Raw genomic sequence first — 16,327 nt, 5'->3', positions numbered from 1 at the left:
GCACCGCAGACCACGCCCGCCACACTGGTCATGGACCAGTATCTAGGCCTGTGTGACTAGTGTCTTATCATTTGATCCTACATTGTCAACATGACTGTAACATGTCCAGAATGTAAGACTTTTAATGTCACATGGGGGGGGGGGGGCTATAGGTCAGACGGTTGTACGATTGCTTGCTGCTCCAGTCTGCATGCCTATGTATCCCAAAAGGTACAGAATCCCACGTTGCCCTTTGATATGATCATTGGAATATAAATGGGGGCGACCATGGCTCAGGGAGTTGGGAAGTGTATCTGTAACCGGAAGGTCGCCGGTTCGATCCCCGGGCTCTCTGTCCTGGTCGTTGTGTCCTTGGGCAAGACACTTCACCTACCGCCTACTGGTGTTGGCCAGAGGGGCCGATGGCGCGATATGGCAGCCTCGCTTCTGTCAGTCTGCCCCAGGGCAGCTGTGGCTACAACTGTAGCTGCCTCCACCAGTGTGTGAATGTGAGAGTGAATGAATAGTGGCATTGTAAAGCGCTTTGGGTGCCCAGAAAAGCGCTATATAAATCCAATCCATTATTATAAATGTGTGAGAATGTTAGATAGAAAGTACTTTGGTGTAGAAAAACTACTTGTGTTAATGGGAGAATGAGGCACGTTGAATAAACCACTCAAGTAGAGTAGAAAATTACTCTGTAAGGACCAGTGCATTTACTATTTAGGTTTACCGTTTACCATGATTAGTTGTCAACTGTCTGCAAAACCATTTTTTCCAGTGTCCAGTTTGTAATTATTACCCACATTAACCGTCGCTACAAGCAAAAAATATAAAAGTCAGGTTGTTAGAAAATAAGTACCTAAAGCTCATTTTGTCGTGTTTTGGGGCTCTGTTGTTGTAGTCGGAGTGAAAGGAGACAAAGAGAAAACAGGAAGAGAGACAGGGATTTAAGCAAGCAAGCCATGACTCAGCTGACTGGCATGTGGTATGTGCCCTAGACATTCAGGTATCTGGTCACCTCATGACACATTTTAAGTAGATAAGGATATTTTTTTTCTCTTCATGACAATGACAGTAGCATTCCTTGTCTCCCCCCCCCCCCCCCCCGCATTATGAGTGCAATACTTTTTCACAAGGATGCACTGAGGTGCCCCTTAAAATGCAATTGTTGTGGTAAAGATGGTATAATGTTGTCAGCATAGTTATCATATTGTTTTGTAAACTTCGTAAACCTATTGTAAATGCAGAAATTTGAAATGCTAAAAAAAATTATGCAGTTCTTGTGTTTTCTCGTTTAAAGGCTGAATGGGTACAAATCCTGACTTATTATGTACAGCCTAAGAAATGTATCTACCAGACAATCAGGAATGCCATAACAGATAACTGCAGTCTTAACGGTTGCCCTTGAATATACACCAGCAGTATAAGATTTATGCATCCAGAAGTCACTGTATAGTGTTGATTATAATCCACAATGTGAAGCGTATGGTTCTTTCTCTTTGTGCTTTGCATTTGTTGTATCAAATGGCTGCAAGTTGTGATAAAGGGAACGTCACACAACAAGATTTTTTGGCTGACTTTCAGAAGAGTACATAGTTCCTGCAGCATAAACAGAAAAATCACAACCAGCGCAGTGAAGGGTTCCATATATAGAGCTATTAGAGTGAAATACCTCTAAATGACCTTAAAAAGAAAATGCATTCAAGGTCTCACTTTGAGAAATATCTATTCATCCTGATTGTTTTTCCTACACACTATATACATATCACCTCATTACAATGCACTCAGTGTCATCTGGTCTGTGAGTTTCAGCACAGCAAAAGATTACATCTGAAACCAGGATTGCGTCTTTCTAAATTTAGTGACACCGTCACAAATGATAATCCCCTGACTTGCTAACAGCTTTTGCTTTCCTACTAAACTGTGGTTTTCTGTATTTCCTGTCAGAGAGGAAATGCAGGAAATAAAAAAGAATAAAAAAATTAAAAAGCAGATTAGGGGATAAAGTGAATATTAATTTTTCTGAATCTTTTAACCCTTGCCTGCACTGTTATAATTATTGACTTCCAGGTATAGTTTATTGGGTGAAAGCAGCCCTGAGCTGCTGGATGATGAAAGTTTGTTGTCTGGGATGTATTACTGTTTTGCCTGTCATCACTGATACCTGGAAGACATCATACCCTCAAGAGGACCACTGGACCCAAGATACTGTCATTTCAACATAAGACGGGCAATGCTGCCAAAAAGAAAACAACACTAATGGCTACTCGGTAAAAAAAAAATGGAAAAAGATGCAGGAAGTAGAATCTTGAAATTACAGGTTCAAATCGTAAAATAATTGAATAAATAAAACAAATTATTTGTAATCTAGGCAAAGAAAAGAAATATTGATCAAAAATAACAGCAAATAAAAAATTATACAAGATGAGTTTCCACTTGTAATTGGAAGATGAAATAGAGAACATGACTGTCATCTGTGATTCAATAATCTCAAATGCATGCATGGACAGTGGGCAAGTTAATTCTAGCACCTCATGCAGTCCAAAGCACTCGCATGAATTTATTCATACTTTCAGTGCTGACAGCAGGCGCTAAATAATCATTTGGCTCATACAAGTAGTGGAAGCATATTGTCTAAGGAATAGATTGCTGTCTGAGATTCCTCAGCTGTCTTCGTGCTTTAATTCCCAGACAAATGAGACGTATGAAAGTTTTGACGGATTGTCTGTCATTCAGTTTGTGTCAGTTTGGAGTGCATGCTCGTGTTTGTGTGTGTTTGTCTGGATCTGGTGGAAAATATTCCATCAACAACAAACGCAACAACAAAAAATGTCAACTAAAAAAAAAATATTTCCTTGCTTTAAAAAGTACCTCAAAAGAAGACATGACTCAGTTTTAACACAACATGGGTAATCTATTATTTATCGTTACGGTTTGTTATTCTGGGCCAGCACAGAACACATACTCTATGCAAATGCTTAATTAAATGCAACGGCATTGTGCACTGCACTTTAGTACAAATGTGATTGCAGACTGTGCAAGGTAACAGCACCGTTACATCCATGGCTTGTTTCTTTTTACATATTGACTTTTGTCATTACATCACATGAGTAATGTTAAATGTAAGCAGATGGTGCAGTGAAATATATTAGAATGATAGCGCCCTCAAGGCATGAATAACTCAGAGACCTTCACAGTCTTTGAATCTATCTGAAGGGTTCTTTACACTATAGAGTGCACGGCGGGTATGTAAATGGTAATGTGCTCATACTCTGCATCTGCAGGAGAGTGCACATGCACACAAATGTGACTGTTTTGTTAGTTTAGTTTGTGCAAATTGATTTCAGAAGGTTTAGACCCTGGCTCTCACTCCAGCCCTCTTCCCTTACCAATTATCTGTCACCATGTTGGCTGCTGCTCTCTGACATGTGGGATGCAGATGGCTGTCCTGTGTAACACTGCCAGGACAGGGGCAACGGTGCCCTGTGCAAAACAATTGTCACAATTTGCCACATGACATTCTCACTCTAACAAGTCCCATTCACTTGGATCAGTGTCTCAGTGAAAGGCTTGGATTGTGCGTGCACAAGAGTTGAATCAACTGACATGAAAAACATCAGATGCTTCTAAATGAGTAGAAAAGTAAAGCTTTAGAATCATCCTATAAAACACAGTGTCCACTGGGGATGTTTTACCTGCCACTGTCTGTCTTTGTATTGCTCTCTTCTATTCAATCACCATTTTAGAGATGGAGCTATAATGTAATTTTCCACCATATGCACAGATGGTCCCTTTACTGCATGTTTATCATGTTACACTGCACATTCAGCTAGCTCTTAATTTTGTGCAAGCCCTTGCAGTGGTTTCTGTATTATCATTTAAGTAATTATGATGCACAGCGCCCCATTATAACCATAATATAAAACAGTGTTTTACCAACATGGGAGATTTTTTTTTTTAAATATCATATCATCTGGCCCTTACTCTCAAAGTCAGTCTTTGACATCTTCATAAATGTCATGGCAGGTCACTCTTAAAACACTATATATTAACCTTTTTTATGACAATGAATTAATTATAGACTTTATTAGATGACCCTTTGCCAGTACCGAGTCGGATTCTTGTTGCCTTCTGAACGGCCTTAATCATTTGTGGCATAGATTCAACAAGGTGCTGGAAACATTCCTCAGAGATTCTGGTCCTCATTGACACGATAGCATCACACAGTTGCTGCAGATTTGCGAGTTGCACGTGCATGATCTGCTTTTCCACCACACTCCAAAAGTGTGTCCAATTAGATTGAGGCCATTCAAGTACAGTAAACTCATCATCATGTTCAAGACACCGATTTGAGATGATTTGAGCTTTGAGTACCCTATGGTGCTGCTAGCAGCCATCAGAAGATAGGTACACTGTGGTCATAAAGGGATGTGCATGGTCAGCGACAATACTCAGGTTAGCTGTTGTAACGCTGGGTTGTACTCAGTGGTTGAGAGGAAACACTTAGCAGGATAGTTGGAAGAATACACGAGCATACTGTTACTGGGAATTCCACAGCTTTATCCTTTAATGCACCTTCTCCTCATCAACCTTACAAGGCCCAGTTGAACGACTGGTGTATGTCCTACAACATTTTCACGGACCAGCCTTTAAGGTGTCGCGGATAAATACAACAAAAGAAAACCAGTACCGGTCAAAAAAACCCCAAAGATTTATTCATAACACACATGAAAAGACCCAGGGAAACCGAGTTAATGATAAAAACAATTTAAAAAGTAACGCTAAAAACCAATTAAAACCCTGAAAACCATAAATTTCACACCCGAGCCTCAACTCTCGTGGTCCAGTACCAAACGAGTCACAGACCGATACCAGTCCGTGGCCCGGGGGTTGGGGTCCACTGCTGCAGCCCATCTTCTTCAAGGTTCATTCAGAGAAGCTCTTATGCACACTTTGGTTGTAATGAATAGTTATTTGAGTTGCCTTCCTGTTAGCTCAAAGAAGTCCAGCCATTCTCCTCAGACCTCTGAAATCAACAAGGCATGTACACCCAGAGGACTGCTGCTCATTTTTTGGACCATTTTCTGTAAACCCCAAAGACATTAGAATGGGTAAATCCCAGTAGATCAGCAGTTTCTGAAACACTCAGACCAGCTTGTCTGAAACCAACAAACATGCCATTTTTAGAGTCACTTAAATCACTGTTCAGTCTGATGCATTTGCAATGTGATTGGCTGATTAAATGTTTGCATTATGGCTTAGTCAGTCAGAGTAAAAATAGGACTGCATTCTCTTTGCGACTAGACAAAGATTGGTGGTTTTATAATTAGATGGCAACTAATTTGTTGAGATAATTTTGGTCATGCTTGAGTCCCATCTATTGTGTGACTGTAGCATCACCAATTGAAACGGTATACTATAAAGTGGCTGATGAAACTATACACTTTCCCACTGACCCTAACCCTAACAACCCTGACGACAGAGTTACTGTTACAGGACTCTTTGTAATCTGCTTAATTTAGCACTAAATGCTTGCATGTATAAAATAATATAGTGTAATATTACCATATGAATTGCCTGAATTATTACAGGCTGTAACCCCTGTGATCACCATAATAACGCTGAAATAATGCACTGTATAATATGATAAATTCTCTGGCTTGGTGGTTACTTTGGAGGTTCATCAGTCAAATCAGCTTCCAGTAGATTACTTCTTCTCAGTGGGAGCGAGATCTTATTAGAGCTGACAAACTGATTATGAGCTCTCCTCCCTCCCTTTACCTTGGGTGTAATTACTTCTGCCACTGAGGTTATGCTTACAGTCGCGTTTGTTTGTCATTTCAGTCGTTAACAGGGTATAGCAAACCCGTCAGGTGAGACTTCAGTGAAATGTGGTTTGGCCCTGGCCCGTGGAAATATGTGATTAATACTAGGTGAGGTTCCACATTTTAGGCACAAGCATTTTTTTGGCACGTTTCTGCTTTTATCAAACATTGCATTTCATGCACATTTTCTGTTAATAGAACAACAAATACAGAGGACCGGGCCGTCTTGGCACCGGCATGCACACGCACTCGCTTTTTGTATTGGCATTTTTTTGGAAGAGCTGTCAGCCTGGCACTGACTGCTGAACATAATGTAAGAATATCACCACGAGCAAAGCAACAATAATGTCCTTCCATTGTGTCATGTATTTCACATTTATTGGTGCTTAATCTTTTTAGTATAAATCGGAGAAATTTTATCATCCAAGACACCAGAAATCACTGATGCTTTGCTATTGTTTGCCAAATATATAAACCTTTTAAAGAACATAACACTCACATTTACTTCGCAAAGTTTTGATAAATTATTCTTTTACAATGCAAACCCACCCTTTATTGAAATAAAAATTGTTACTGACAAAGCGGCTCATCATTGTACTACTGCATTTCTTTAAAAATGAGTACACCATAATCATCTAATACAAGGCTTTATAGATTCATTTTCAGAGGTAGGACACCAACAATCAGGCTTGGCATGATTCTGAATGCATGTATGCGCTGAGTCTCCCTCCCTCATGCAGTAGGCGCGACTGTCACAGGTGAGGAAGCAAGCCTCCATTGAGCCAATTCAAACACGCACAGTACATGCCATGTGCTTTGAGTTGGAATGACAGCCAATCCTGTCAGCCGCTCACAATGCCACGCTTCTTATCTGTGTTAACAACAGATGCTCAGTCTGACTGCAGAGGAGAGGAGGTGCACCATGTCTAATGTGGTAAGTTAAAGCAATTATCAGAGCACTAGTTATAAGAATAGAATAATATTGAATGGTATACACGGTACAGATTAGAAATATCTGTAGAAGAAGTGGCAATAGAATCAAAATGTAATGCTTCTGTAAGCTGTCATACGTATAACTGTGTTCAATGTGACTTCCTGGTGTGAAGGATGGGGAGAAATCACATCGATGTAATGTAAAAGCCATATAGCCTACAAAAAGTGTATTTTTAAATTGTATTTGTGTTGTTTGTGGTTTCTTTCACATTTCTCTCCTTGAAAGTTCATTAGGTCATCTCTGCCAAAGCTGTCAGGTCAGTGTAGCAACCTGCCATATCTCCACCCCGCCAGGTTCTTTCTTTTGTCAGGAATGTTGTTCAATGGAGAGCAAATGGTTGACATGTACACTAGTTTTCTCACACATCAGCTTTTTGTATTAGAGTTGGGGGGTGCAGCAGTGTGTAAAACCTGCTCACAAAATCTTTCTCAAAGCTGCCATCCAAGTATTAATCTTGTAAACCACTTTCAGATAGTATAACTCATTGTAAGACAAAGAATGTCTACCTTTTTATTTCCCCTCCACCCAGCAAAGTCACCAGCGCTAATTTAAAGCAATACGAACAACAAAAAACGGGCTTCAAATAGCATCTTTTCACCGAGCTGCATCATTGTATGCCTCCAAACCCACTCTTTAAAGCATAATGCATACAAATCTTTCTCTTCTCTGTTTTTTCGTTTTCTTTTCATAAAACTGATCATATATTGGGTAGTTTTCTCGTTTCTCTTGAAGTGATTATATTAACGTGAATTCTTTTATCAATACTGCATCACAACAATTATGAATCAACTCATGATGCAGAATTATTTTTGTTATTGCTTTGCCCTGTTGGGGAATCCTGTGGAAATGCATTTACTACAGTGCAGTGAGCGGAGGCTAATCTATTACACACAATCTTGGAGGAGTTGTACTGACAAATACGCTACGGACCTGGGTGGGTAAAGTAATTTATTCAGGAAAAGTAATTTTGCGTAAATGACCAGCTACATGTACAAAGACACACAACACACACAGCTTTCCAGGGGGATGGTGACAAATGGTAGCAGGGGTTTTGAGGGGTACAACAGCACAGACACAGTTGCTACAGTCAATATTTTGCTAGAGGGAGACAGAGAGCTAAACAGATTGTTGATTTTTGGAAAGCAACTGCTTCTCCGTTGGGTTCTCAATCGACACTCATTATCTCTGGGGCTGAAATAATCAATTTATACACAGATGGCTTCTCTAGTGGTACGGCATTCTGATAGTATGTCATAAAGAAAGAGGAGCAAAGCATTCTTCTGCTTGTATAATAAAAAAAAAAAGACGAAATAAAAAAACCCACATTGATCCCATCCCAATAATAAGAGTGACAATAGGAGTCACAAACTGGTTCCACTTTAGGACCAGTACCAGAATTGTGTCTTGGATCTTAATTATGTCTATGCAAGCCTGTCAACTGCTTTCATAAATGCTTCCAATTATATGGGCTGTATATTTATTTTTTGTGTCAACCTCATAGCAGTGCAAAAACACTGTACTTTATATATATATATATATATATTAGGGGTGCAACGATACTCGTATCGATATTGAACCGTTTGATACAGTGATTTCGGTTCGGTACGCATATCTATCGAACAATACAAAATTTTTAATTTATTTTATCAACTTTCCTTCTGACGGTGCTGTCTGTGTTGAGCGCTCAATGGATCTGCACTCGACAGTGCAGCCTAGGCGGAGTAGTCGAACGCAGATTCACTGAGCACAGGGCAAGCTAGCGAGACAGAAGTTAAGCTCTCCTTGCAACATGGCAAATTGAACCTCCCCCACCCTCATTCAGATCTGGCGTTTGGAACTATTTTGGTTTTCATGTGAAGTATGACCCTGAAGGTAAGCGTGTCATGGACTAAAGTAAAACAGTATGTTGGATGTGCCAGCAATGCTCAATTACATGGGTGGGAACTAGTATGTTAGCACAGTTAGCTCGTTAACGTGTTGGCCGCCCAGCCCAGACAGTCCAGTCATTTCAACGAGATTTACGCTGACAGCACTAGTGGGAACACAACGAATATGACTGCACATTTACGTGACATCATCCTAGTGCAAAGACAAGTGGAAGCAGACAAAAACAACAAGCACGCATGCTACAAACTTTACCCGAGTCATTTAGACAGCCGTTAGCACATGTTTCTCCTTATGGGGACCTGATATGTTTAATATGCTGCTGAGAATATAGCCCAGAAGAAGTGTATAGTATAGCTTTTATTTTGGAAAGAGCCATTTCTCTGTAATAAACTCTCTTTTCCAAAGATGAATGATTCCTCAATCAGATACAGGGCTCGCAAAATCGCTAGCCCGACTTCCCGGGACTAGCGATTTTTCCAGTCGGGCTACCAAAATCTATCTCTGCCCTGCCCGTCGGCCTATCGTAGGAAGGAAAAATATATGTGCTTTTGCATTCTTTCGGAAATGTAGCTGGGTAATTATGTCATTGGCATCAGTGAGCCACTGTCAATATGTGACCTATTGAAATCGCGTTTGAATTTGCGCTTGTTTTTTGCTTTCACTTTGCAATCACGCAAACTGTGTATAGAGAGCGACAGCACTGATTGGTGAGTGATGATAATTTGCGCACCAATTCCTCTGACATCGTCTTATCAATCATTAGCTTACTATGCAAACATGACAAGTGAAATCTCCCGCAGCAAGCTTAAACATGTGAGAGGTTGATCGCGCAGAGAATCGCTGAGCGTTATGTGAGTGCGTATGTAAAAGCAGCAGAATATATATTTTAGTTCAGTTGAGCCAAATAAGACAGGTCAGGGTGAAGAAGTGACAGCCAAAGAAAAGCTTACAACAAAACGGAAAAGTAATGACAAATCAGACTATAAGGCAAAAAGAAAGTGCAGCTTTATGGTTTCATGGACAAATGAATTTCTGTGGCTGCAATATGACGAGCTAAATAACCAGGGCTGCACATAAGTGGTCCGCAGGTGCGCATTCGGTGTCAAAATAAAAAACGCGCACAAGATAAGAAGTTGCAACGCGTGTTTGCGTACATAAGATTTTCAGGAGGAGGACAGACATTTGTTTAGAACTCTTAAAGATGTCGAAGAAGCTCCTTTAAGCAATTACTGTGATGTTCCTCCACCTCCAAAGAAATGTCAGAAGGAGTCCGAACCACAAAAGAAGCGCGTATTCTCGGAAAAGTGGTTGCAGGAGGTGAGCTGGCTTCAAACAAATGATGAACGCACAGAGATGTGGTGCAGAATGTGCCGTGAAAATTTAATAAATGACAAATTAAAAAGGCATGAATATTTTTTTTGTATCAAAAAAATATCGAACCATGACACCAAAGTATCGAACCGAACCGAACCGTGAATTTTGTGTATCGTTGCACCCCTAATATATATATATATATATATATATTAGTAGTACCAAACCTAGCTAACAATTAGCGATAATAATAAAGTGCATAGTTGTGCTGTGATTCAGCAGTATAGTGTTACAAAATTACAAAACTGCTACTTTTTCCTTTATCTTCAGTGCCTCTTCAAATAACTGTAGATGTTGCTACATAATTCCCAGTAGTCATCTACCAACTATAGAGCTGATATAACTTGTTTAAACGTGTTTTCAAGGAAAAGTGGACTGAAGCCAAATGTCACGCTGACCTAGTAGGTGTGGCTGTTACTCTTCTCTTCCTCCTCCTGCCCACTACCTGCTCTGTGCTGCTGCTTGTGCATGGCCGCTGATTAGACCTTGTGCAGTCTACAGCTAAGCGCGGCCTGGTGTGCGCCGCTCCACCAGGTGAGCTGAATTAGAGCAATCAAGGGCTGGCGTGCCTAGTAGACCTTAAAATGCATGCAGCAGTCATTTGACCCGAGTGCGACATACTGAGGACAGCAAACAAGCACAATCCACTTTCCACTGTGAGGAAGACTTTGAGCTAGATGGGCTATCGGTAAGTTCTTGGACTCATATTTGCTGCTTATATATATATTATATGAAATTTCCAACTTTGATATGGGTTTTTTTTTTTTTTCTTAACACACACACACAAATGTAAATATTATGCACAAACAGCCACCATAATGAAAACTCCACGTATTTTAACAGTATGATTTTTAAAAAAAAAAAAAACATATTGAAAGAGTGCATTGCCTTGGAAGAAGCATGTGACATTCCAACTGTACAAACACTGCACATAAATAAAATTGATCAGGTTATATTCTTCAGCTGAACCACATCATAGCGCAGAGACTGAGCTCATCATGGAAGACAATAAAATGAGCACTAACTGTGGAACAATATTATTTGCAGTGGAGGCTGCTGCAATCAGCCATAACGGCAAAACAGTCTGGTCAGCATTAATTGATTTTGTCCTAAACTGGTTTCAGTCCTGATATGAAGAGCACTTATACAGTGGATATAGCGCACCCTTGGACCGCCATTAAACGCTCACATGCCCTCTGTGGCTCGCTCATCTACTGTTTTCACCCTGTTTATGGGAAGGAGTCAAATAAGCGTAAAAGATGTCAAGAACAAGGAAAGAATCGTTTCAGCAGCCGAGTAGCTGTAGACTTCCTGAAGTACTGCAGCCATGAGAAAAAGTTTTCACCAGACTCTAACTAGTCCTGTGAAAAATCACATACACCCCATGATTCAGTACCTTTGAGACTCACCTTTATCAGCAATAACTTGAAGTAATCACTTTATGACTTCTTCAGTCTCACATCGTTGTTGAGGAATTTTAGCCCTCTCTTCTTTGTAGTGTTGCTTCAGTTCTGGCTTGCAGGCATTGCTTTAAGCATAGTAGTCTGAAGGCCCCACTACACCACTTCAGTCTTTGATTGGACCATTGCAACTCCTTGATTCTTTTCTTTTTCAACCATTCTGATGTAGATTTGCTGATGTACTTGGGATGATTGTGTTGTTGCATGACCCAATTTCACCTAAGCTACAGCTATCAGATAGACTGCCTTCCTTTTGACTCCAGAATTCTTTGGTATTCAGAGGAGTTTATGGTCAACTCAATGACTGCAAGGTGTCAAGGTATGGCTGCAAAACAAACCCAAATCATTACCCCTCCACCACCATGCTTAACATTCATGTTGATCTGTTGTGTTTTTTGCATGGTGCTGTGCATTATGGACAAACATCTTCACTTTGTCCTTGCCTTTCCAAACACAACTGTTCCAGAAGTCATTCTTTGTGGTCATGCAATATAGTTCATTGTGATTTAGCAATGGTGACACTTTTTGCTAATCATTAACAACAACAAATCTAGTCTTTAATGATATTCTTCTGCAGCTCATGCTAAATACAACACATTTAGCACACATACTTATTATTAAGACATGAAAAGAGTGGAAAAAAATAAAAATAAAATTGTTCAGTCTGGAATGCATACACAGGAGGTCAAAATGTAAAGCAAACAATATAGGAAAGTTGCTGGCAAAAAGGTAGGGTCCATAAAACTAAAGAAAAAATCTTACATTGGGAAGGCAAATTGAAACGCAATAAAATACAGTTACACAAGGAGAAGATCAAACTAGAGACAAAACATAAGGAACACAAACTTGAATTCAGCTCCAATGCTTGACCACAAGGAAGAAACAAAAACAGGCAGCTGAAAGGTGAACAACAGCTGAGTACTGAGGTGACAGAAGACAAGTGGCACATGAAATTCATGAGAAATGACAGAAACTGAAGCACAATGAAAAAGGATCATCAAAAAAAGCAGTAAGTAAGAGAAACAGGAACTAGAAATATAGAATTAGTAACTCTTGATTTAATTATGCTGATTTAGAAATAAAGCAATGCCACTCTTCTAATTCAAAGTAAACAGTGGTTCACTATAAAAGGGGAAGTTGGCTTGGTGTGCCATCCAGGATACCTCTGAGAGGCATTTAAGTTCATTTGCAACTGATGTTTAACTGAAACTTGCACATTAAGCCTTTTGTTCAGTCTGTGAACAAGCAAAGCAGACATCAAAGTCCTTAATATGGAATCATGGGTACCTACTCTTTTCATTATAGATGTGCTGATTTTTTTCTTTCCTCGTCTGTGTAAATCTGATGTGTTAAAAAGCCTTAATAATGTCAGCTACATTTCATGAGGTGAATTGTTAAGTAAAAACATTTGGCAGGGACTTCTATCTCTTCTCTACCTAGTGCTTTATAAAGCAGTACTCTTTGTTTTTTTACAGTAAGTAATCATTTCATCATGTGAAGTCTCAAATAAAATTATATTTTATTATTATTTAATTGGCAACTTTCATCTGATTGAAAACTTGAGATTTTTGTCTTTGACGCTTCATTAGTGCAAGCACTTCTCACAATTCCTTAATCCCAGCATGGACTAATGCTGCTCTGTCCAACACTGCATTTATTCAGGCATAATTGCAAAATCAGGCAAAGTATTATGAAATGAAGTTCACAGCTGCTTCCTCTTCAGGTTTAATCAGAAAATCAAGACACATTTTGTCTCCAGACAAACGCTTTCCCGATCCTTCCTGATCATTTGTGTTTATCGACGTTTATCGACAAAATTAAGCAATGTTACAAAGAATAAGACTTATAATACATTTGAATATTCAGGATGACTAATTGTGTTTCATTTTTTCCCAGATATGTGACTGGCAGACATAATCTTTGGCTGGATTAAGTTCAGAGGCAGCATTTTATGGAGTTTAGAACTGATGCAAAAATTGGAGAAAACCACATCTGCTCACCCTCCTGCCCCGTTCCTAATGAAAATCCTTTGAGAAGCAAGAATGGATGATATACCATAATTATGATAAAAATCCATGAAAAAATCAGCTTGCATTTTTATTTGTCAGCAGATAATGTGGTACATGAGAATGTAAGCCTAATAAAATGGCCAAACATCATAAAGAAAGTACCTAAAGAAAGAACTGACACTTAAAAACAAGCCCAGCAGGCACCAGAACAGCACCTTTTTTTCCCCTTTTTTTAAGACCACATACAAGATTTAATTTGTTTGCACAACCTGATAACAGCTGCTGTGTGCACTATTTCTGATGAATAACCTCAGCAAAATAAGCTTTGGGGAAACAGGCTATCGGTTAAATGACATTTTTCATTTAATGTGGATGCTGACAAAAACTGATAGTGGTCATTGTGTTAGGATGATGCTCCTACGTTTCACCATTGTGCACAAATAGAACTGTGAAAATTCAATATACTGCCAAATTTACGATTCCTATAAAGTAGGCAGTTTGAATTATTAGTTGCATACAACACAGTAAGTGCAGATAGTGCTACAGCTACACTGGTCTAACCATCTCAAGATGTGGAAATACTTAAGCGGCAAATCAAGAGGCGAAAGCCATGATGACGAAAATGAAGGGCATTATTCCACTGATAAAAAGACGATCTTCTGTGATCTGATGAAGCTGGAGTTTTCAAGGGATTTGTGTGCGTGCGTGCGTGCGTGTGAGAGAGATTGAGATTCGAATTGTTCTTCCAGGGCTGAAGATGGCTTTAGTACAATATATCAATGGTGTTTCTGATGTAGGCGAAGGAGTTCTTCGGGGTAAGTGAGAAAAGAATCTGCTCAGAGTTTGTCTAATGAACATGGCATTGTGTTAGAGCCCAGTATTGATTGTACAAATCCCCACGAAGCTCGGTGACAATCAAATGAAAAGTGACATGGCTGGAAGACTTAGGGTGAACGTACTGTACTACAAGAGAATTTTAATAGGATTAGTGCAGAATAGACTCCCCTGCACATATCCTGAGACGTGGTGTGTAAAAGCTATTTCACAGTTATTTCCAGGTTCCTTCTCAGAGCGTTTAAACAGGAACACTGATTTCAAAATTGTAGACAGGAAGAAATGAAACTAGGAACAAGGATGCCAGGATGCTTTTAAGAAAAGCGGACTGAGGTTACTTTTTTTTACTTAACTGACAAATCACTATGAAACAACCTTTTAAGCAATTTGCAGATGAAAATGTATTGAGCTACTCTTTCTTTGCTACCTTTAAGTGTGCAAATAGGTTGACATTTACTCGAACCTGCAACATCTGGGCTGGGCCTGTAGAGCATAAAGGGGTCCCCTACTGGGCCATCCGCACCTTTCTCGCAGAGCTAACTGCATCCTCCCCAGCCTACCTGATTCTGTGTGTTATCTGAAGCAAAGTACAAAACACAAGCACATATCTGCCCTTTCCCATTCACCGCAAACAGTACCGGTTCCTCCTCGTACTTATGTTTAATAATTTGCCTATTTGGATTCAATAAACAACCCCTAATTCTGTGTGTGGCCTTGCTTTTATTGTTGCTGGCCTTTTGCTAGGCCAGCGAAAAAAACCCAAAAAGCCTCTTCACGGAATGACTTTAAAATGATCGCTGTGTATTTACACCTATTTAATACAGTAGCACCATATGGCTCTGATTAATCGCTGGAGATATGAGCCATTGATCACGACTGTGCTTCATTCAGCGCATGTATCAGTATAACCAGTGGGTCATGAGCAGTGACAATAGTGAAATATTCTTCGATGTTTTTTCTGTATTAGTTGAGTAACTGGGTAATTTATCATTGACAAAGTGTAAACTTATTGCATTTTAGTGTGATTTTAATGCCAACCTAGTTTGGCTGGGTTTCATATAAGGGAGAAACAATAAGGTGAATATTCAGCACTTTCAGCGCTGTACTGAATCTAGACATTTATTTATAGTTTTGCCTTTACTCGCTCTGTTCTTTCGTCTATGTCCTGGTCGGCCTATTCCGAGAAGATGTATTTGTCTTTTCAAAGCAGCTTTGGGAAAACATGATGGTGTGAGCAAGCACTGGAAAGAGTAAAACTGGGTGCAAACAGCTGTACTTTTTCCTATATATTTTTTTTGTCTTTGCTGCATCAGTAAACTGAACTGTGGGAGCTGTGGAGAGCTTCTAACTCCATTAATAACATGTGCATTAGGGAGCTATTATGCATGTCCTGAAACCTGAGAGCCAGTCACCTGTTCTGCTACCTGAGCCTGGGCTCTGGGGACAGAGGAAGAGGAAAGGACATCCTGAGTTGTCTGTCTGAAGGACTCCACTCAAACAGGGCCTAAAGGAGTGCTGGGAGCTTCATAAATCCCTGGGGGTTATTTTTTAACCAGCATGACTAAACCAGAGGCGCTTGTAGAGAAGTAACTGGAAAATATTAAAATTCAGTGAAGTGTGTCCACCGGAGCCATCGTGGTTAAACTTCTACCAAAGACTTCTTTTTTGTTTGCACAGTGTAATCGGCTGCTCACTCTCAGTTGGCTAGCTTAAGCTCACTGGCTAATTTTTTATAAACATATTGACTTAGTTGATTGGTTTTTCTTTTCTCCTTGAGCCCCTGTCAGCTGAGAGGAGTTTCCACTACAGCTTGAGAAAATACCACAGCTACCTGATGACTACACAGATCTGTTATACTCCTGGCTGAGTGCAGGACAGCTCACACAGTGGCCGCTGCTGAAAAAGGGGTTATATCTTTTCCAAGGAAAGATTGGACAGTCACCTCTTTAACACAGATACTGTTCT

This window comes from Neolamprologus brichardi, chromosome 13 (assembly GCF_056152115.1).
Source record: "Neolamprologus brichardi isolate AB-2024 chromosome 13, ASM5615211v1, whole genome shotgun sequence".
In the NCBI taxonomy this organism is placed as follows: Eukaryota; Metazoa; Chordata; class Actinopteri; order Cichliformes; family Cichlidae; genus Neolamprologus; species Neolamprologus brichardi.
Note: the sequence above shows the minus strand (reverse complement) of the source record.